This window comes from Empidonax traillii, unplaced genomic scaffold (assembly GCF_003031625.1).
Source record: "Empidonax traillii isolate 1590-97213 ecotype Southwest subspecies unplaced genomic scaffold, ASM303162v1 scaffold605:size788243, whole genome shotgun sequence".
Lineage (NCBI taxonomy): Eukaryota > Metazoa > Chordata > Aves > Passeriformes > Tyrannidae > Empidonax > Empidonax traillii.
In genome coordinates this window covers 667,090-690,051 of record NW_020955798.1, presented here as the reverse complement: position 1 = coordinate 690,051, position 22,962 = coordinate 667,090, and the positions used below count along the sequence as shown (strand labels likewise).

General features: G+C 45.3%; 1 protein-coding gene across 3 annotated transcripts in view; it reads right to left on the bottom strand.

The window, feature by feature from the left end:
* Positions 1 to 21,514, bottom strand: part of RAI2 (retinoic acid induced 2) — a 48,852-nt gene extending 27,338 nt beyond the window's left edge. Inside the window, exon 1 of one of the 3 annotated variants that reach the window (XM_027898577.1) lies at positions 21,416 to 21,514. The gene's annotated coding sequence lies outside the window, so the exon portion shown is untranslated. Of the gene's footprint in view, positions 1 to 5,078; positions 5,248 to 20,826; positions 20,850 to 21,415 lie in introns of those variants that run through there. The other 2 variants (XM_027898579.1, XM_027898578.1) reach the window with 2 other exon arrangements.
* Between the last annotated feature and the right edge of the window lie 1,448 nt (positions 21,515 to 22,962).

Here is a 22,962-nt window from a genome sequence, read left to right as displayed (position 1 = left end):
ATGTCAAAGCCAACTAGCTTCACTGCAGCTAATCCGCAAATCTTGATGACAGTGCAGATTACCCAGCCTGCTAAACTGACAAGCGCCCAAGGAAGCTCACGTCCCAGGGATTACACCTCCATTTCAGTTTGCCTTCTTCTGAATTGTTTGGAAGAGCCCTGGAGGAAACAAGTTTCAGCTCATCTATTTCCTTCTTGAGGGCTTTCATTACACCACCCAGTCAAGCAACAACAGTACATATACACAGAGAGAGAGACAGAGTCCCAAATATTGACATTACTGTGCAATAGGCCAGTCACCCGCAGATACCAGGCGGGAGGCTGCTGACAGATGCTGCAGTATAAACCTCCTAAGAACCTTCAGGTTTGGCGACAAAATCCGCTCTTCTCCAACCACACTGCCTCGATGCTTGGATCTAAACAACGCCCAAAATGAGATTTATTTTTTTCTCACACTGGCTATCTATAGAAGATCCTTTTTTAAGTCTCTGTTGTGCAGCTTCTGAATGTCAGGCCTAGCAAATCAAAACATTTTATTGTAATTTCGGATTGTTTACTTTTGCAAGGCAGGATCTTGGCAGAGATGAGCATTTCCTCCAGGGACAAGGAGGATGGGGCTGGGAGGAGGGGAGGACAGAGGGATGGAAGGAAGCATTTTAATGCAGACTTCCTCATTGTCTGCTTTAATAGGGACCCTGGCTGAAATACAAAGGAAGAGGTAACTAAGAAGACCTTGGCTACAAATTTAGAGATGCCAGAGAATGGGTGTGAGGATGCACCAGGGCTAGCCTACACAGGCAGTGACAACAGATCAGGGATGCAGCACGGCACCAGGAGAAAGCTACCTGTCCCAGCCCACCCGCCGCTGCTCCCTCGGCAGGGTTAGGAAGGATCCTGGGGGTCCCCTCTAAACAGGCACAGTCCAAAGGGCCATGGCAAAGAAGGCACAAGGAAGGACAACCTTACCTGGGCTGTCCCCACTGTGCTCCCAGCACCCCTGCAGAGCCAGTGTGCCCTCCCCATTCAGACACTCCCAGCTCCTTCCGTAGACCCTCCTTCCTCCACAGCCCCAAACTGCAGGCAGGTCGCCCTCCAGGGAAGATGGCACCATCAGAGCATTTATTTCTTCATGAGGATCCTGCAACTATTCCAGGATGGAGAGGAGTGGGAGGCTCCTTGCACTCTTTTGGACAGGGACACTGGAAAGCACCAGTGATTCCGCCACAGGTGTCATTTTTCACTGCACGTTTCCAGGGAGATTTGACGCACTATCTTCAAACATTTTGGGAAGCAATATTTAAGTTGATGAGAGCTGATTTAAGAGCTCTGGGTTTGGGGAATAATGTCACATTCACACCCCTCACATGTACATGAGCCTACTGCTGAAGCAATAGTCCTCCAAGGAACCTGCAGGAGAGATGGATGATGCCAGGGCAGCAGTGTGGTTAAAAGGAATTTAATTACTTTGGTTTGTCCCAGACTGTCCCCACTGGAGACCCAGACCTTCTCACCTTCTTTAATCCCAGCTTCTTTGGGCTGCTTCACACAAAACAAAGTCCCAGGGCCAGACCCATGGAAGGAGCCTGATGCCTTGAACTTATGACTCACCCCGTCTCTGGCACCACGTTCAGTCGCAGGCAGATGGGAAGAAGCAGGCAACAGCTCCCTGCTCCCACCGGGTGCCTGGCAAACCTCAGCAGAGTCAAACTGCTCTCTGCTGGGCATAACAAATCTCCCTGTCCTTCGGCATTGCCTCTCTCTCCTTCTGAAGTTTTGTTTTGGTAGAAAGTGGTTCACAAAGACCTTTACACAAACTCACCCTGACAACTGCTTTATTACGTAAAATGATTCACTGGTGTTTAAAAATTCCACAAACAGGAGCCCTCACTGACTTTATGACCGACTTCCCACGAAGGCACCAAGGCCAGCAATGGCTAATGTTCCGTCTGGCATCAACTCCCCGTGAATATCTCTCAGCAATAACAACTGATAGCAGAGCTCGGAGCCTACACATCATCCCCCTGTTTGTACATAAATTCCCTTTAAAAGGATTTCGGCATCCTCACACTGCTTCTTCCCAAGCGGTCAGGCTCTTAAAGCCAAGTCAGCCAGACAGAATGGTGCCATGCAACTACAAACAACATGGGACAATTTTTTATTACAATACATGGCACTATTCTTTCTAAAAGCACTGCCAGTAATACACAGTGTGTAAGAATATACATTCATTATAAAGAGGTTAGATACTAATTCCTCCAGCTTAATTTTTTCTTAAGGGCACCAGCCCATTTTTCAATTAAGGCAGGATAATATTATTAATCATAAAAAATTGCTGATGTGTAAAATTGTTTCCTTTCTGGCTAGCATTGGCTGAGAGACATGGGACACGCTGCCTCTGAATTAGTCTAACTCAGTGGGAGTATGGAAGCTGTATCATCCTTTTTGGTGATGATTCATGCTGCTCCAAGCCTCAGCTGCACATTCCCCTTCGGGAGCATGTGGACCCCTGTGGATCCATCTGCTCCTCCAGGTGCAGGCTGGTAGCAAGGAGCCTATGGATATAGGTTTCCATGGAAGACCAAGAACTGTCCACTGTGGGGCAAAAAAGCCGGCATGACTGGGCAGCTCCAAGCTTTAATGGCTTTAATGCCTGAGTATTTCCAGGATACTGTGTTTCAGCATCCCCTGAAGAGAAAGATGAGGCTTCTGTCGCCACCCTCGATTTTCTGTGCTCGATTTGTCACTATGGGGCTCTCTGTTGAGATCATCCGTGCTTTCTCTTCAAAGCTTTTCCCCCTTCCTCTGTTGCTGAATGAGTTTGCCTAATTCCGATCAAGATAGCCATGCACATTGCCTTTAGATGGGGACACCAAAAGCAGCACGAAGGAAAGAGAAGAATTAAAGAAACAATCCAAACCCTATAAAATAGTAAGCTATGAACAACAAAACCCCTCCTTGCCCTGTAGTAAGCAAGGGAGACTCCTGGACTGTGACTCGGCAGCATCCAAGAAGATGCTGCTGAGGTGTGCACATGCTAGCATCCTGCAGGAGGACAGCAGCTCCCTGCTGCAGTACACCCTGGTACCCAGCTCCTCACCCCGCCCAAACTGGGCACCTCTCAGATCCCTCCTGGTGCAAGTGCCCCACTCTACCCCCGGCCAGACCATGAATGTTTTAGGCAGACAGGACTCTGTACCCTGGTCCTGGTCCTGCTCCTGTAGGCAGCTGGCTGTGACCTCCAGGAGCCCTCCCCGGGACACAGGCAGAAGTACCCAAGTGAGGAGCAGGGCTGTTCCAGGCCCCTCTGTGCTGGAGGCAGGAAACGACCCTCTGGCAGGTTTGCTGGGGATGATGGAGCTGGAAGGAGGCAGACGGGTTCCTGGCTCCACAAGTGCTGACGTGTACTTCAGTGGCACAGATCCAAACTAAACGCCTTGTCTCCAGTCATGTGTCCAACCCTTTTCCCATCTATGGGCAGTTTCCCTTCCACACATCATGAAGTCATATATCCCCTGACTTCTGTTGAGATTTTGCACTCCCCTGCTTACAGGACCTCCCACGAGCAGCTCATGACAGTTATCTCCTTGGCAGCTCAACATTTGCCCATCGCCTGGAGAACTTTCAGCATCACTCCCAACTTTTGTGTCCTCGTCATCCTTCCCTTCCTAGTCTTGTTTCTCCCCTGTTCTGGAAACTGCATCCTCCATACTTTTTCCCCTGTAGCCACCAATCTTCTCCCAGCTGCATAATTCCCCTCCTGTTTTTCCCACACATGATCAACTCCGTAACATTATTCCAGTTATCTGTAGCCATGTGTTGTTAGTTTTCTGACATCACCAAATACTTTCTTATCTGAAGCTGGTATTGTTTATACACACATATATATAAATGGCCATCTTCCATCATCTTTTTAACTGCTGACCAAGAATAAATCATGGAAAGAGAACAGACTAGACATTGGGACCACCTTGGGGAATGCCCTACCCCCCAGTTATTGCTTCCTGGCAAATACTACACCAAGAGGAGCACATTCACTGTGAAGTCTGAGGACGCAAATCACATAAACAGAAATTGTGAGTTTCAGCCAAAAAACTCCTTTCTGACTAGAGTTACTGCTATTCGTATGACTACTCTCATTAGGATCAATGAGAACTGGAAAAATCTGCAGGACGGAGTCTGCGTGTGCCTCTCCTGGCTGAGATCTTCAGCTGCATTTTTCCTTGTGAAAAGGAAAACTAACCCTGTACCACCAAAGCAGTAAACATAGTGAGATTACTGGTCAGCAACTCAATGGATACTACTTCCAACAGCACTATAGTACTCATTGACAGTGATTGCTACAAACAACTGAACTACCAGAGAGAGATTTTCATGTTAGCTGTGCCCATACATACATAAAAATACCAGTTTGTACAAATCCAAGGTATGTGAAGTTAAAGCTAATGGGTTAGCTTTGTTGAGCATCTCAAAAATCAAATTAACTGCAATCAAATTCATGGCACAATGCAGGGTTCATTTCATTACTATCAGAAAATCCAATCTCTGAAATCTTACAGTATTAAGCTAAAGCAATGATCTTTCTGTTAAAGTTCTCTCTTTTTTCATTTTAAGGTGAGAAAAAGCTGGCGGGCCTAGGTAAGGTGGGGGTGAGGATTCCCAATGGATACTTGTAAAAGCTTGGCAAACATTCAATCAACTACTGTTATATAAGGGAAAGAAAAAAACCCCAAACATCCTTTCAAATGCACACTAAAATATATTTCGCAGTATAAATTCTATCTATTCCATTTATTTCTACATCATGCCTTTTCTTGCAAAGATTAAGAATATACACACATGCATATATAGGCATACACACATTTAAATTCAAAATACAAATCCATTAGGGAGCTACTTAAATCTGCTCATTGCTGCAATAACTAATCATCTTATTTCTGTGTCGTACTGTAGGTGGGAGAGTCAGAAGTTCATTGCATTAAATGCAGGCATTTTCCTTGTTTTAATGAAGCTGTCTTTCTGGTTTATTTTACAATAAGCACTCTTTAACCTTACTGCAAGACCTAGCTGTAGAATACTCACTGCAATTTCAGTCTCCTTTTTTATCCGTCCTCTTCAAGGTTCCCAGCTAGGTTTCTCTGCAGGAGTCAAGTGTGGTTTTAATAAGGCAGATGAGGCAGAGCTTCTCAACTGCTTTTGATAGAGGTGAGGTGGTCAGCTCTTTATTGACTTTCTGCGGTACTGCAGCTACGGATTGTACAGACAATCTTGCTTTATGAGCATGCACCAGGCAGGAAATGGGCCTGGAAATTTCCAGCCAGCAGTGTTTGATGCACTGTTTGGAAAGCTGCACGATGTGCATATAAAGGAAACGAAGGAGAGTCGTTTTCGTTGTTGTTGTTGTTGTTGCTGCTGCTAACCCATCAGGCTGCAGCCGCTACACGTACCTAGGAAAGCCTGCTCAGGAGCCATTTTAAGAATGACTATATCTCAGGAAAAGGAAAGAAAACAACACTGGTTATTTTGTGCACATTAGAGAGTGCTGTGCATCAATGATCCTTTTATAAGCACTCGGAAAAATCACATGGGAGGTAACTAGTCGCTAAATTATTTTACTGTCCTTTTCTTATGGAGGCAGCCACAGCACACACACAGTGTACAGTGCACAGCTGCACTGATATACACACATCCTCACAAGGGGATGTGGAAAAAAGGAAGCAATCAAGGGCTGATATCATGTACTATTAAGGTTTTATTGATACCAGCATGGAGCAACTGCATCACTAATTAATGGATGCACACAAGCTACGCACATCCTTCCAATCAAGTGGCAATAAAACCAGGTAGCCTTATTCACCCTCATACATATATTACTCAGCTATTTACCCTACCCCTTGTTTTCTTGCACTGCACATCCCCCTTCACCCACCACCCCACACCTACATAGCAAGGCACATTCTTCCGCTCTGACACTGGGGAGATGCACATTCATGGCCCCCTTCATGAGCTTCCCACATAGTGCCTCTCTGAACCAGCTTTGTAACAACAGACAGGGTCCTAACTACTCAGACAGGCAATTTGGAACCCTCCCCTAGAGATGTCTCCACACATGTGGACACAAAAATAACTATTAAAATCGGGTTTGACATCTCTCTGTGCCTCTTCTACTCCCTGCCCAAGGGGACAATATCCTCCTGACCCAGGGGAGTGCAGAGATGGTGAGTGGATCAAAGACGGCAAGAAGGCTCAGACACTTTGGTGACGGCAGCCCTACAAGAGCTGGAACAGATTTCAGCCCCTATGAAAGTGGCCCAGAGGCGTAACCACACCAGGCTGCACACTCCAGCTCGCACTCAGCTGCAGCAGCATCAGCTGCAGAACCCCTCCTGTCAAGGACCGGCTGAGGAAGCCAGGACCCACCTCCTGCTGAAGCACTACACCTGAGTATCCAGAGCTCCATGGTACTAATCACAACTTTGCATCTTTCAGCTAATTGCAAAGCTCTTGGGGACTCCAAAAATAAAGCTACGTGCACGCAGAGACCTTCAGAAACCTTACAGTTACACTGTTACTATCGGAGGATACACTCGTACTGCGCACAAGATTTAACTATATACTTACCAACTTCAAGGTACATAAGGATTTACTTAACTTTCATTATACTGGTAATTTGTTTTATAGTGATCTGGATAATATGTCTTGCCTTTTTTTGTATAGCACTGAGCTCCTTCCACTGCAGGGTATTACTTGTTACACATAAATGGCATAGCAGGTAGAAATTGAGGCAGGCTGGATTTTTAGTTAGTCATCTGAAAAAGATGGACGATGATGGGCAGATGATATTGCTGCAGTGCTATGTGAGTGCTCCTAAATTTTCACCTGCTAAATAAGCATTAGTGGACAGCTACAACATAGTCCTTAAAGAAGGGTGAAAAAAGGACAATAACCCAGAGCACAGAACATTTCCATACTGTGTCGCACATTTGATATTTAAAAATGCAGCTACAGGGAACAGGCATCCTGTGAAATAGACATTTGACTCTCACTGAACATACACTGCTTTAATTCAGACAACCTTGCTGAAATAGAAAGCTAAACACAAGATAAATGTCCACTTTCTCTCCTGAATGCCTGTCTTGAGCAGACACGGTTTTGCTGGGGGTTTAGTTATTTGTGTTTCCTCCAGTACCCCATCTGCAGTCCCCCAAAGTGTGTTCTTACAGCAGTTCAGCATGTTTTTCCAAATCAGATGCTGCTCAGATCGTGAATCTTATGAATTTTCTTTGCAAATGGGAATTAGCGACTGCTTAACTTTAACCCTCTAACTTGGCAGAAGCTGGAGACTGGTCGGGACCCGCTGCCAGTTTGTGCTCTGGGTCTAACCCCAGTAGCAAGAGATGCTCAGGGCTTCTGGACAGTCATATGCAATAACTGATTTCATCGAAATTACATGCAAATTTCATTATTTAAAGCAGAACTCAAACAGTCAAAGAATTAATGATTTCTTTAATTCTTAAGACCTTTTTTCTGTATGTGTTTAAAATACTCTAAGAGAAGAAACAGACTGGCATTGTCTTTCGGCCTTTTGCTGGTGGCAAAGACAGTTATTCCTATCATATTCTGCAGGGGTGCTGTCAAATGCTGTTCCAGGCTATGGGCCAAAACCTACCCCCAGCCCATGTGCTCAGTTCCCACTGGCATCAATGATAACTCCACCATGGACTGACAGTAGTAAATGGGCAGAGATGTGCTGGCTGCTCAAATAGCACGATCTATGTGCTGAATAATTCATTTTAAACTGTTGCACAGATGTCAAAATGTTATTGCTGATTTCTAGCCAGCAGAATGGGCGTTACTTCTCCTGATATGAGTGTGTCACTGCCTGTAAAGCTGGAGAAGATTTGGGGGATGTCTCAGCAACACAGCAAAGCCCAAACATGGCATGCCTGTGAACATACAATTCAAATGTTCACTATAGGCTACCTTTCACTCTCCTTATTAGGATTCTCCTGTGGATGCACTCACCCATTGCCTCCAAAAAATGTGAGAAAAGCAGCTAAAAACATATGTGGTTACACAGGTTCGAGCGTACAGTCTCCAACAATCACTTCAGCCATTTGGATTTTTGCTAAAGTTCCACAGAAAAACCCCAAAGTAAAACCAACTTAACAGTCACAGATGAGTTTGGATAACAAAGTAAATCCAAACAAACAAAAAGACCCACCATGTCTGTAAAGGGGAATAGATAGATCTATCCTACAGTTTGTCAGCCTGGCCATGGCAAGAGCTCCACAGTAGAAGTCAAAGATCTCCTTCCCCTCCAAAATCAAGGAAGAGGAGCTTTCCTGTGTTTCCTCTTTCACTAAACCTGGAACAACCAACCTGCTCAGTACCAAGATTTTGGTGGACTCCAGCTGCTGATGGCCAGCAGACACCTCCAGAGCCAAGTGGGACTCCCACAGGCAGGCGGGCTTGGGCGGTATACAAAGGGTAGCTGAGGGTGACAGGAGAAACGGAAGGGAAATGGGAGAGATGCAAGAAACTCACAGGTTTTGAACTGAGATCGGAGACTGGGGATCTCTGACACAAACCAAAAGAGCACCCCACACCAGCCCAGGAGCTCTACTAGTGATGTGTCAGCTAAAAAGTGCAATTTTCCACACTCCTAGAGGGGCTTTTTCATGTCCGCTGGTCTGTGTGGAAACAGACCTAGGCTTAATGAGGTCTAATTTGTTTTAAATCCATAGGTTTCTTTTTAATAATTAACAGTCCCATCACTCAGCAAAGTCATTCCTTATCCCTGACTACTTGCTATTAGGAATGAAATTTACTGTGAAATACTGTTAAAAGGTGGAAAGCAAGTGACATAATTCAAGTTTTAATTAAAAAAATATATATATCACACAAAGCTGGAGCCATAGAACGAATAATAACCGAATAAGCAAAAAAAAAAAAAAAAACCCTATCTCAACCCAATGTCTGCTCTTCCCAATTACCCACTTTGTTCTTCCATGCTATTGGAATTCTTCTAATTGGTTTCTCTTACTGGATGCCCCGTGCCCAGACCACATCTAAGTTTTTCACTGCAATTCCAGGAACTAGAGAATGTGTCGGCATCATTACCATGAACATTACACACCCTCACACACCAGGGTACAGGAACTACAATTAACACATTAAGAGATAATAACTGCCAAGGGAGCAACGGAAGATAAACAGCATGGAGCTGATGTAGCAAGAATTCTGCTTGGGAAAGGGCTGTCTCTTGGGTGACGGGCAAGGGAGAGGAATCGAAGCGCTGTGCAGCACTACCCATTTACTAAAAAAAAACCCCAAACCAGTCAAACAACTGTTTATACATTAATTTCCTGAAACGTAATTTCAACAAAAGTATTGCCAGCTTTAAAGTAGTTTTTGAAGGAATCTGAAGGCTCATGTTCACGAAGAAATAATAATAATGTCCTCTTTGAAAGTTTACAATTGGTATATGTTTTTTTGCTATTTGAAAACCTGTCCTGAAGTGCTGCAAGTTTGTTGTTTTCTTGTTCTGCTTTTTTAATAGAAGCCAGAAATACTTATTTCTTTTATTAATTTATAAAAATTATCCTTTTATTAATTTATAATAATTATTTATCATTATATATGTTAATACAGATATATTTAGAGAAAAACATATATAAAAAATAATAGCAAAATGGACTTTTTTCCCCTGCTTGTTCATAGTCATTTTTATAATTGCTTGGGGATTTTTTTTTGTTTGCTTGGTTTGCTGGGATTTTTTTTAAATGAAATTTAAATAATTAAGTTATTTTCCCAAGGGTTTTTAATGAAAAAAATTCTTTAGATTCCAGAGTCTTTTATTTAAAGCTTCCAGTCTGAAAATGCTTTGTGTGAGTAGTCCTACAGAAGCTGCGTAACTGCAGAAACTGCAAGAGCAAGCCCACTGTTTGGATATCTATTTTCAGTCCTGTAACCAACAGAAATCATGAACCACGCTGGTCCTTTTAGAGATTAGTCTTGACTTTAGCTATTGCTTTCAGATGGACCAGCTGAAGGCCTTAATTCTTTATTTTTCACCTAGATTACAAGCCGAAGGAACACAATGGCACAGGTGAGGTTTATGAAATGCTTTGTCTCCTGTCTGTCCCACCTTGGGGCTGCACAGTCACAGAAAACCCAACAAAAATATTGCTGTTATAACTCTGTGCAGGAAATGCGAGGCAGAAGAGGCACAAATATAAGGGTAGGATTAGCAGCCCTGCTCAAACCCACCTTTTGGGGAGAGGACAAGTCCCTCTCAGCTGGGGCGATGCCTGTGACCCATGTGGGGCTAGGGCACAGGGTTCCTGTGACAGGAGTGTTCTCCCCCCGCTGCCCCTGTGCACGGCTCATCAGTCAACTCAGACATTTCAGCAAATCACATGGCACTTTGTAAAAACATAATTGTTTTTATTTTCCAATTTTCCATGTTTTGTGTAGAGTGCTGCTGTGTTCAAGCGAAGTGAATAAAAGCATAAACAGTAAGCACCATCTGGAGAACATTCTTCCAGCATGCTGAGAAATAGCAGCCGCCTGTGCGCTACCTGCTATAAATAAATGTCATTAAAAAATGTCCAAAAAATTGTTTGTTCCTGTTTGATGGAACTGCAGCCAGATAAAATTTTCTTTAACCCTGTATTCAGGTACCTGCCACCTTCATGGAAAAAAACCCAAACCAGATGCAGATGTTTGGTTTTCATCCCTTTATGGTAATAAGGGTATTACTAACTGAGGAGCAACCCTAAACGTTATTCTAACAACAGCAACAGAGGTTGCAACTTAAGTGTAACATGTGAGCAAAACACTGAAAATCCAAATGCTTTTTAAACTGTACCAGGTTCACAATAGGGTGGTATCTCTCAGCCTGCTAGCAAAGAGAAAGGGTAAAATTATTCATTCTCTAAACTGATAGTGTATCAGTTTGGAAGGGGAAAAAAAAAAAAAGCCAGAAAGTCGGTAATTCATTTTCAGGCTGCACAAAGCTGCTCCCATCTCCCTCGCTGCTGACAAAATACAGACCAAGCTGGCTGTGGGGCTGTGATGAGGCTCTGCAAAGGGTCGGCGTTTGCTGTGTTTGTTTAATCACTGCAATTAGAGCTACGCAAATAATGAAATTGTTTGCTATAGTGGCCAGACTGGGGGAAACAAATTAAAAAGAAATGTTTGGGTTGAGTGATTTAGGAACATTTTTTTTCTTTTTTGGTAAAATGAAAAAATAAAACTGTCTAGTTTGTTCCACTCAGAGGGCACTGAAGCCTTCAAAAAATCCGTTCAGTTTGAAATGAAAAATACATTTTCATGATGGAACAAAGCATTTGAGCAATTGACAATTTGTCCTTTTTTTTTTTTTTTTTTTTTTGTCAGACAAACATTTTCAGCAGCCAGAAAGGATGCTTAGAAGAGCTTGGTGCTTCTTGGGGAGGGAGGAGAGGATTTGACCACCCCTTATCCCATTCTCAGACACACCTTGGGCCGTTGTGCAGGGGCAGGGTTGAGCACTGCAGTTTCAGGAAGCTGCTACCAGCCCTTCGCTTCCCTGCCACCCCATGCTCTGCTCTGGGCAGCTCCCACACCAGGGAGCCCAAGGGGAATCTTCCCGCTTTCCCCTGCAGCGCGGGGTTGGAATGTCGCCTGCCGGAGGCTGGCGGGTAGATAGAACCACGGGAACAGCAGCACTGCCTTTTCTGGGTTACCGACGGCTCAGCCACAGCTGGCACCGTGCGGCTCTTCCCAGGGTGACACAGCCCTTGCTGTCCACATGAGGCTGGGATGCGCTTCAGGGTACGGCACGGGGCTGAGGCTGCCAAAAGCTGATGCAGGATGCAGTCTGAATCCTCCCTGACGAGCCACCAGCAGGAAGAAGGATTTGAAGAAATGTTAGGGGGTGTTCCCCTTTATTTAAGTAAAAAAGAAAAACCCACCTTGGATTAGCAAATGTCATGAAGCAATGGGAATTAATCTTTGTGAAATAACATCCACAAAAACAGGCTGGGTCCCTTGAACAAGAGAGTGGCTGAGATCTCTAAGGCACAGGGCACATCACCAGACTAGCCCGCCATCATCATTTAAAGGCAACAGTGGAAACGATGGACATGAAACAGATTCAGTCCTTCCCTCCAGCTATGCCGCTTTGTCCAAAACCAAAGTTGTTGCACACTGGTGTGTTCACAGAGCAGCTCTGCTAAAGCCTTCCTTTCAGCTGGGACTGGCCACTGCAAGCAAAGGCATAATTCCCACCATATTTTATTCTCTGTTTTCACAGGGACTCCATGTGCCAGGAACTGCATGAATAGGGATGAGGGTACAGTCCCTTCCCCAGTGAAATCATCATCTCAAGCACAGCAAGGGCAGGAAATGATAATGTGGTTATGGTTCCCATTAGCCATATTTTCCTAATATAAATATTTTAGCTACTTTTATTTACAAAGTCCACTCACACTAGTTAAATGATATACGTTGGAAAGGGATACATAGGCTGTCTGGAAATGAAGACACTAGACTACTGATTTTGTTAGGATGATAATGATGATTATCATGATTAATCAGTCTTGATAGATAAGATTTTCCCAGACCAGGTGTGCAGGGAAGGCAGGTAGTGGGAACATGGTTGTCTGTCTGTCCATGCATGCACACATGTGTGCGAGTGTGTGTGTGGGAGGGGGAGGGTTGTTCTTTGTTTTGCTTTTGCCTTTGGTCAAATTCAAACAATGTGCAGTAACAAGAAGTAAATGTCATTTTCCTCCCATCCATCTTAATTTGGCATCCATTTTAAAGCTTACCTTTGACCTTTTAAAATGTTAATACACTTAAGCAGATATAAAAAACACAAAGCTCCTGGAAAAATTAATCACAGGCACATCACGATGCTGGTCTAAAAATGTAACATCAGTTGTTTTCCTCTTTAAAAAAACATTTGTCTGATGCAGCAGCAGTAACTATGCTACAATTAGCTATTATTTCCTTTTCAAACAAATATCCAAGTTAAATGCCATAGCAAAGTCCTTTCAGCATAACCAGCACAACGTGCTATGAATCTTTTGTTGAATAACTGTCTAGAACCACAGAAAAGGTTCTGAAAAGGACCTTGAGAAGTCACCAAACCCATCCCTCTGCCCCAGGCACGACCAGCTATATGTAAACTATTCCTGACAGGAAACCATATTTAGATTTCCTTAAAGTAGTAGCCTTAAACAGAACTGGGAAAAAATTATTAAATCAAAACACATAACATATATATATAAATAATTCATATATGTACATTACGTATACAAATAAGAAAATACAAAGAGACAACCCTGACCTAAATGATAACTCTCCCTCTTCTGACCACTTCATACCCTATAACCAAAGAATTCAAAACAGGAAACTCTAATAAAAACACCTCCTTCCTTTTTAAAAATGGAAGGCTGCTAGATTGAGAACCTCAGCTCCTTGGAAATGCAGTGGCACCTCTTCTCTAGGAAAGTGGTTTCAGATTCATCAGGTCCCAAAATATTTGGGTCTTTATGCTTCAAAGTAAAGAGTTCTTCTATTCCCCCAGAAAGCAAATACAAAATAAGAGGGTTGACCAGCCTTTCCAGTAACCAAAGTGAATCTAAGATGTCTGTAGCCTGTTCATGATCAAGGGCATCCACCTCGTCTCTTGACTTACCTATTTCTGGTAGGAGGCTGTATTAGGTTCCTCCAGCTCCAGGAGGGTCATTGCACAGCTCTGGGGTTACACACTAAGAACATGGGGATCCACGGCACACAGCCGCATGCTGCTTCCACTTTCTTGTCTGTAGCATCTGATGGCATCCAGAGCTACCCCCATCAATTTAATACCCCTCTTTAGAAGACAAGAAAGCTGTGGTGACAGCCAAAATATATCCTAAAAGACAAGTGATGATTTCATAGCTAAACACAGCTGCTACCCAAGCATCCAAAAAAAAAAAAAAAAAAAAATCACTTAAGGACCTAAATGTCAAACCCAAACCAAAGGCAGATGCATTCCCTCACTGAGCAGGGAAGTAAATTCCTTGCAACTGTTTTCTTCCACCTACATTACTCTGGTTCTAGCACAACTGGAGTGTGGCCAACCAGTTTTCCACAAAACGAACACACATTTAGGTACGATGGTGTGGGAAGATGTGAGATATTGAGCTTGGCACCACCAGCCCCATGAAAGAAAGACACCCCTTTGTGTATCCTGTATGCACAACTTAGAAGAGCTGCACTGAAGAGCACAATTTCTTCCATCACAGAAGCCCTGCGAATCCACCCTAACCATACGTGGATCTTCCAGCCATGAAATGGCAGGAGGTAACTCCATCCATTCCCTCGAGACCAGAGATGAATGAACAGCACGTCCCGCTAGAACAAAAAGGCTCTTCTGGGCACTCCTTCTTCTAGGATCTGCTTGGGCAAACACACACATGTGTGTCTGCCTATGGACATATGTACATATATTTATTTATATCTATATACCACATTCTCTCTCCAGTAGACAGTATCCCAGGCCAAACAGACCCATTGCTGTCACACCAGGAAACATTCCATGGCTGCAGACACATGCTTCCATTGATCCTCTGGGTGAAGTCCTCTGATCCAACTGCTTTCCTGTGGTGCATGTGGAAAACTCTCCCCCAAGGCCAGGCATCTTATACAGTGAATTCAATGGGCTTGGTACCTGACACAATTGTCCCTGAGAACCCCAAAGACAGCTGCCCAAGACAATAACACAGACAAGATTATTCTAAACAAGGAATGATCCTTCTAATTTTCTTCCCTGGGAAGTATACAACACTTCTAGGAGGAGGGAGGGTGAAGTACAATAACTGCACATATGTTCCTACTTCCTTCTGGCCTCTCCTTAGCATCCCACAGCTTGGAGAGCAAAGCTTGGCTATGTGAACAGGGCAGACCTCCTGGCTGAGAGCTGTCTTCTGATCTCCAGGCCCATCACCAAAGCTAGAGATGAAGGCATCTATTATTCAGACAGTGATGCCTGACTTCTTGGTTAAGAAAATCCTGACTAAAAAACAATGTGTTGCCCTTCCTGTTTGCTTTGCAGTGGCCTTGTGTGGATCCAGCTCTACGGAAAGCAATCCATCACCAACAACCAGAAAGATGCGTATCACGCAAATACAAAAATACTTCACATTTCACTTAGTTTTTCATGTCTTCCATTCTCATTGCTCATTCTAGTTCAGCTCTCTTCACTACCTTTTCTTTAACCTAATTATTACAGATATACATGGACCACCTAGTATTTTTTAAATGAAGGACAGTTTTGTGCAATATTATCACATAAGCTTTCAAAGACAATCAAATTTAAAAGAAAATAAACCCAATGAATACACATTTCTCACATTGTCACTCCTGATATGACATTTCTTGGATTTTTTGCTTACATGCAACAGAATGTACATTGTCATACTGTTTGTGACTGGTTTATTCTGATAATCATGGACTGTAACTTCAGTAACACTCCTCTAGCTAATTAGTTTATTCACTAAGCACAGATGAATAGCTGATGAGCTACAAAAAGTTGCTATTGTCCAAGTCAGTCACCAAGTAACTAACTTGGCCATTTAGCCAGGGAGAAGTTTTCTTCTCTGAAAGGTGACAAGTAGCTATATAATGACTTCTATTATTTTCTCAATAAACTCAGAGAAAATAGGACATTGCAGCTAGAAAAACACAGAAAGAGAAATTAGCTGCTACTGTCATTAAGGATTCAAAGGCTGAAAAAGAACAGTTGGTGCAATGCAGCTGGAGAGGCTTTTCGGAGTAAAGTGATTATTCTCTGGCCATTAACAAATTATTTTTTGCTGGAATGCAAGACCTGCACTCCTCCAAATAATCTGGCTTTGCTGTGAGGAGCACACTGGCTGCCTGGGCAGGCAAAAATCTATTGCCCTCTTGACCCTCCTGGTGGACACTGCACTTCTTCCACCTCTTTGCTTCCATGCCACAGGAAAAGCACAGAAATAATTAAAAAGCTGAGACACATGAAGACATTTGAAGAGAGACTGGTCTTCAAAATCAGCCTGACCAACTGAATTTGGAGCTGCATTTAGCATGTTCGGGGAGGCACCTGCCCCACTGAAGCTTAGTGAGGTGTCACAGCAAACTTCCTTCACCTCCCTTGCCAGTCAGAGCTCACCTGCAATCACTGATCCAAAGATAACAAGATGATTATGATTTATAAGAAGATGTGGACACAGTCAGTACTGGGGCTTGTTCTAAGATCTCTGTGCCTGCTATGGGCGAGGCAAGGGGGAACCCAAACCTACACCCAGCTTGTCCTTCAAGTCAACAGCAGTTGCCTTCCTTCTGCTGCAGTTGCTGCTCTCTCGCCACTGCAAGGGGAGCGCAAGCAATACAGGGACCTGGAAGCTACTAAGCTGAAGGACAATATTTTTCTGAAAAGGCTGAAGGCAACAGGAGACTTACTCTAGGGTCTTTGGTCAATTCTTAAGAACATTTAGCCCTGTATCTGATGTCTCAAAGAAGCATTTCCAAACAACTACATGCCCAGATTGAGATCAGTGATGAGTGGTGTCCCACGGGGGTCCACACTGGAACCAGTGCTCTTTATTGTCTTCATCAATGACACAGTCAGTGGGATTGAGGGCACCCTCCGCTCTTGTGAGACCCCACCTGGAGTACTGCATCCAGCTCTAGGGTCCTCAGCACAGGAAAGACATGGACCTGTTGGAGTAGGTCCAAAGCAGACCACAAAGATGATCCAAGGGCTGGAGCACCTCTCCTATGAGGACAAGCAGAGAGAGCTGGAGCTGTTCAGCATGGAGAAGAGAAGGCTCGAGGAGGACCTTACAGCAGCCTTCCAGTACCTAAAGGGCACCTACACAAAAGACAGGGACAGACTACAGGGACAGATGTTCTAGCAGAGCCTGCTGCATCGGGACAAGGGGCAATGGTTTTAAACTAAAGGAGGGTCAATTTAGATTAGACATAAGGAAGACATTTTTTAACATGCGTGTGGTGAGACACTGGAACAAGTTGCCCAGAGAGGTGGCAAATGCCCTATCCCTGGAAACAATAAAGGTCAGGCTGGACAGGACTCTGAGCAACCTGATCGAGTTGAAGATGTCCCTGCTCACTGCAGGAGGGTTGGATTAGATGACCTTTAAAAGTCCCCTCTAATCCAACTAGTCTATGATTCTATGAGCTAGGAAATACAAAAGGGAACTAAAAACAGGTCACAGTCCGAGGAATCCAGTCACTCACACTCAGAGCCAGTACTTGAGTGTAAAGTGGTAGCTGCCACAGGGGTCCCCTAGGACATCCAGCCATCCACAGGACTGGTAAAATCCTGCAGATACAACCCTGTAAATTCACCTCACCCATGTTACAGCTCTGCACATTAAAGGACATCATGGATAAAAATGGGGGTGGGGGATGGAGCAAAACGGAAAGCCAGAACCAACAAGCAACATTAAATCGCCTGGCAGAGCAGCTCTTCCACAGAGTGGCCTATTTACAGAGTAGCTCAGTGCCCTGGGAGGGATAGGCAATATTGCAAACCCAGGAAAGGAAATTCACAAGAAGAACTGAGACAACGTATCAATGATCCCTGCAGCCTAGGACCTCTCATTGTGGACATCTCACAGCCACCTCCTTTTTGAAATCTAGAGTCTGCTGGAAGGACTTTGGCCTAGGGCTTTGAACATAAGAGAAGGAAACCTTTTTCTTCCTGACGACAGTCTATGACGCTCAAGCAATGCTGAAAACCGTTTTACTGTATTGTTATTCCGTAGATGCTGTTTCTGGAGGCATGACCCAGCACAGCCTGGTAGCAAAACAAAGCCATTCGTGGCTAGCACCACACATCACCGTCTCCTTCCTCTCAAAATAAAATAAAATAAAATGAAAGCAAGTACCCCTATAAATCATTAATTCATCCCAGTTTCATAAAAAGAATATTTGTCAGCTCCCATTTTATGTCCCTTTCTCTGGCTGCCTGGTCTACAAGGCCACCATTTCAGCTGCCTGTGCATACAGACCAGTGGACACATTGCACCACAACAGCTCCCACATCCCCATTCTCCTGCATGTGGAGAGGATGGCCACTCTTCTCCCACAAATCCTCACCTGCTCTGCCATCTTTTCTAAAGAATTTTTTTTTTTTTAATCAGTAGCTCTGGGGCACACATCAGCTGTACTCAGCTCTTGTAACAACCACGTGATTTATGTAGAAGTAATTGGGGTTAAACTATCTGCCACATCAAACTCTTCACATTTGGCCCCATCTTTAGGACCTAGAAACATCTGAAATAAATAAAGCCCTGTGTCATTTAAAAGGGTCTGGGCTTAATTAGCATCATTCTGGATTTTATGGGAGAGATGTTGCTTTGCCAGCTTTAGGTAGCTAGTCTATCACTTGCAAAGTTATCTGCCTTTTTTTTTTTTCCTTTAGTACCTACATCAAAATATTTTTCCACACAGCTTTTCTTTTTCTTTTTTTTTTTTTTTTTTTTTTTTTTTTTTTTTTTTTTTTTTTTTTTTTTTTTTTTTTTTTTTTCCTAATCCTCCAACCAGCCGGATGGCAACCACTCCTTATCTCTGGCTGTCTTCCATGCTAAAATAAGAATGCCGTTGTTACACCAAGGGAGCTGCACCCTTCCACCTCCGTTCCCTCCCGACATGCACGCAGCTGGCTGCGCAGGAACGCCCGAGGTGCCATTTTCTGGCCTTTTTTTTTTTTTTTTTTTTTTTTTTTTTTTTTTTTTTTTTTTTTTTTTTTTTTTTTTTTTTTTTTTTTTTTTTTTTTTTTTTTTTTTTTTTTTTTTTTTTTTGTGATGCTGTTGCAATTTACCCTCTAGCTACAATTTGTATTTCTAAATCACACCAGGCCTCTCGTGCCATGGATTTTACAACCTCAAGTGACAGACGGTCTCTGTCCTGAAGAGCTGGTGGTGCTCAACCCATCTCCACTGCCACTGCTTCTCTGTCTTGACGTAGGCTAGGCTGACATGAGGGCGAGCACGCAGCCAAACACAGCTCCAATGAGGCTGGCCGATTTGATTAGCAGCAGAGAATGACTGGATTAGAAGAGGGATAGGATTAGAGATTGATGAGTCGCTCCGAGGCTGCTACGTCTATATGATTGGCTCCAGCAGCAGCATTTGAATGTCAAACTGTATCTCCTTGGAACAGGGAGGTACCACCTATGTCAGGCTTCAGATAGTGCGAGGCAGCTGGAGGAAGGTAAAGGGCCTGAGTTGGGGTCTGAACTGACAGCCCATTATAGGTGAGCCCTTAGTGGGTCAGGTAGAGATGAGAAGAGGGGAGAGAGGGAAACATGAAATGATTTGCCCACAGCTACATTGGCAGTTTGTGTTAGAGGCAAAAACGGGAGCCAGATTTTTTTTCAAAAAATGAGTTCCTAACGCAGGAGATGAGCCAGCCCCCTTTGTTACATGTAAGTACATTTTTTCCCTGTAATTCATACTGCTGCAGGCTCTGCACAGTGAGCTCCAGCTTCCTGAAGTTGTAGGGTGTTCAGAATGACCTGCTTATTGCACATTTCATTCTCTGTCCCCCAGCCCATGCTTGCAATGCAATCCACATGTGTTGCAAAAGCTTATCACCTTTTTTGTTTGTTTGTTTGTTGTTTTTTTTTGTTTGTTTGTAGGAAGCAATGAAGACCCTGCAAAGCCCGTCACTGAGGTGATTTCCAGTCTGACCTGGATAGCTCTGGCTACTGGATCACCTCCAGAATTTAATGTATACACGGAAATTCAGCGTCACTCTCCAGTTAACTCAAGCAGTTTTTTTATTCCCTCTTCAAATTTGGCTTCAATCATCTCTGAAGGTGAAAGAGACTTCAGCATGTCCCTAGTGCAGCTTCTCACAGAAATGCTACAAAATTCATAAGAGATACTAAGGACAAAATAGTGAGGATGCATTAATTGATCGGGTTGCTCTAGCAGAGCGGCATAGGAAATTGCAATAGCTATCAGCAGCCTCCTGCACTAGTTACTGTAGTTACATCTGATTAACCAGGGGCCACTCACAGAGTCATGAAATGGAAGGGAAAGCTTTTCCAAATTTCCATATTAAAAACATGGAGGTGTGCTGATTTCTGTCCTATGGAGTGTTTCAGGCATAACACTAGTAATCAGTAGCATATTTGTGAGGAACACTAAGCCGATTTGCTACTGATAAACGACATGAAAGGTTACTTAGGAAAAAGAAGAACATTTCCTCATCAAGTTTAAACGGAAAATACCTGAAGAATTAATGGGCAACCAGATACTCTTTTCTCTTTAACAATACATCCCCATTAGACAATATATATACCCTCAATTATGCATTTTAAGCATTATTTTTTTAAAAATACTCCTGGTGGAGAATATAAACTACCATCAACAACAGCAACTAAACCAAAGCCAAACCAATCTCTTAAAAAAGACGGAGAAGTGAGGGGAATGAGAGAAGGAGAATAACTGCCTGCAACTCCCGCCCAGTGAGCTTGCACCATCTCCCCGGAGGGATGCAGAACTTCTGGAGCACGACACTTCACACAGGCACCCACCGCCACGCACGCCCGGAGCGCTGCGACGCCGGCGCAGATGCCCCACGCCCCGCGACAAGCCTCATCCAAAAAAACCCATTAAGGGGGACGCAGGTGACAGTCCATCCTCCTACCAGACTTCGCCGGGAAGCCGAGCGACAGCGGGAGGAATTTCTGCCCCAACTTCGGAAGGGTAAATTCTCCTCCTGCTCCTCGCTTGTCACTGGCTGCGCGAGGGACCCCAGGTCATCCCATCTTGTAACCCACCCTACATGTTTCTAATCTCCTTCTCCCCGAGCGGGGACCCGGGCGCTCAAAGCCGCCGTGACCTGCCGTGCGTGTTTTACTCCCCGTGGGGCAGGAGCCAAGAGCCGCGGGGGGCGATGCCCGGCCGCGGCACGCGCCGCTCCTCCCCGCGCACCCACGGGCGTGATTTTTGGAGAAGTTGCGCAGGCAGGAGGTGGAGAAGGAGGAGGAGGACGACGACGAGGAAGGGCGGGGGTGGGGTGGGTGTCTCTGCCCGTGCGGTCACGGTCTCGCCCCGTCGCTGTCCCCGCCGCGGTCCCTCCGCGCCCCCCCCACGGCCGCAGCCCCACTGCCGGGACAACCCGCACAAAGCCGCCGCCACCGGGATCTCGCTGCGCCCGCTCGGCGCCACCAGAAACAATAGTCACGGGCCGGAGCGGGGACCGCGGGGCCGCCGCCCCGCCCGCGGTACCGCAGCGCCCGGCCGCCGGTGGGAAGAAGGGCTGGATGGCGGGGAGTGTGATTCCCGCAAAGCGCCGCCGCCCCGGCCAACCTGTCACCGCTGCGCCCGCCCTGCGCTGTCGGCACGCCGCCGTTCCGCGGCACCTACCTGCGCTGGAGGGTGCGGCAGCCCCTAGCTGGGCTCCATGGGGGCCGCAGCCGCCGCCCGCCTCTGTCAAGCGCGGCCGCCGGCGCCGGGGACGCGCCGCCCTGCCCTGCCCGGTACCGCGTCCCGCTCCCCCCGCGCCGGGAGGGGCCGGGCGGGGCGGGGCGAGCAACGGGAGCGGGGCTTGGCCGACCTGGACCATGCCCACCGCCGCTGGCCCCGCCCTCTCCCGCCGGCGCTTCTCCCCCTCCTCTCCCGCACTGGAGAGGGATGCGCGGGATAAGGATCGCTGAGGGTCCCGGGTAGCCGCACCGGGAACAGCCCCGAGGCCCGGGAGGATGCTGCAGCAGGCAGCGTCATCCTTGTTCATAAATTTTACAGATGTTTTGCTTCCCGCTTGCTCGAAGTTTTAACCTTGTCTTCTCTGCGTCAATCTCGGATTGACCACGTTTCTGACTTCTTGTTTTTCTTTATTCACACCCCCCCCAGCACCTCTTTCTCATCTTTATAATTCCCCCCCCCCCCCCCCCCCCCCCCCCCCCCCCCCCCCCCCCCCCCCCCCCCCCCCCGCCCCGCTCCTTCCCCGTCTTTTCCATCCTCCCTCTCCCGTGTCCCCGTTTTCCCACCAGACTCCGAATATCCCAAGCCCCTAGACCGCAGACTCTGGGCTTTAAAATGGTTTTGTCAAGGGCAAAAGAGGTTTTTTCTAGATTTCAAATCGCTATTAAGTGTCGCCAGCAGCTTATTGGAAGGTGAGGTGCATTAAACTAAATCCATGGCTAGTATTACATAATATGTCCTCGAATATACATAAAAGATGATTGTAATTCCATCTGGATTTCTGTTGATATTAGCAAACCGCTCGAGATTTCCTCTTGCGGTTTAATGGGCTTTTCAAAACCTTTGACTGGTGCTGGATCAAACAGATTATGATTTAAGAAAGGGTAAAGCACACGCACTCATGACATCGTAGGAATTAGTGAAAGAAGAAAAAAAAAGAACTTAGTAGGTCATCTGCCTAATCCATCTTCCAAAAGAGAGTAGGAATGTCCCCCATACCATAATTTATGGGTATTTGTCTAGTTTTCTTTCAAATGCTCCAAATATGTGGCTTCCTCATCGCCCATAGGAATTTAGGTCAAGCTGCCTGAGAGGGAATTTTGTAGCATCTCGGGATTTAACATCCACTACTGTTATTCCAAGAGGTTTATTTCTTTTCCTGAACAGCACAACTGTGCCGTTGCAGTTGGTCATTTATTTCTTGCCCATCATCACGGAAGGATTTTGGCCATCACTTTCCCCAGGTTGAGAGCCCAGGGACAAGCACAGCTCGGAAAATGTCAACGCCATGCTCAGTGTGGCCAAAAGAGTGTGTCAAATGTCAGGGCTTGTTAAGAGAGCAGTGGAGAGGAAAACAGATTTTACATTGGTCTGTAAATGTGTGCTGGACCTGTGCTTTGAATACTGGTGGAATTCTGGTCTCACCTTTTCAAAAAGAAAACAGTAGAACTGGAAAAGCTTTAGAGCAGGCTAGCAACGATGATCCATGG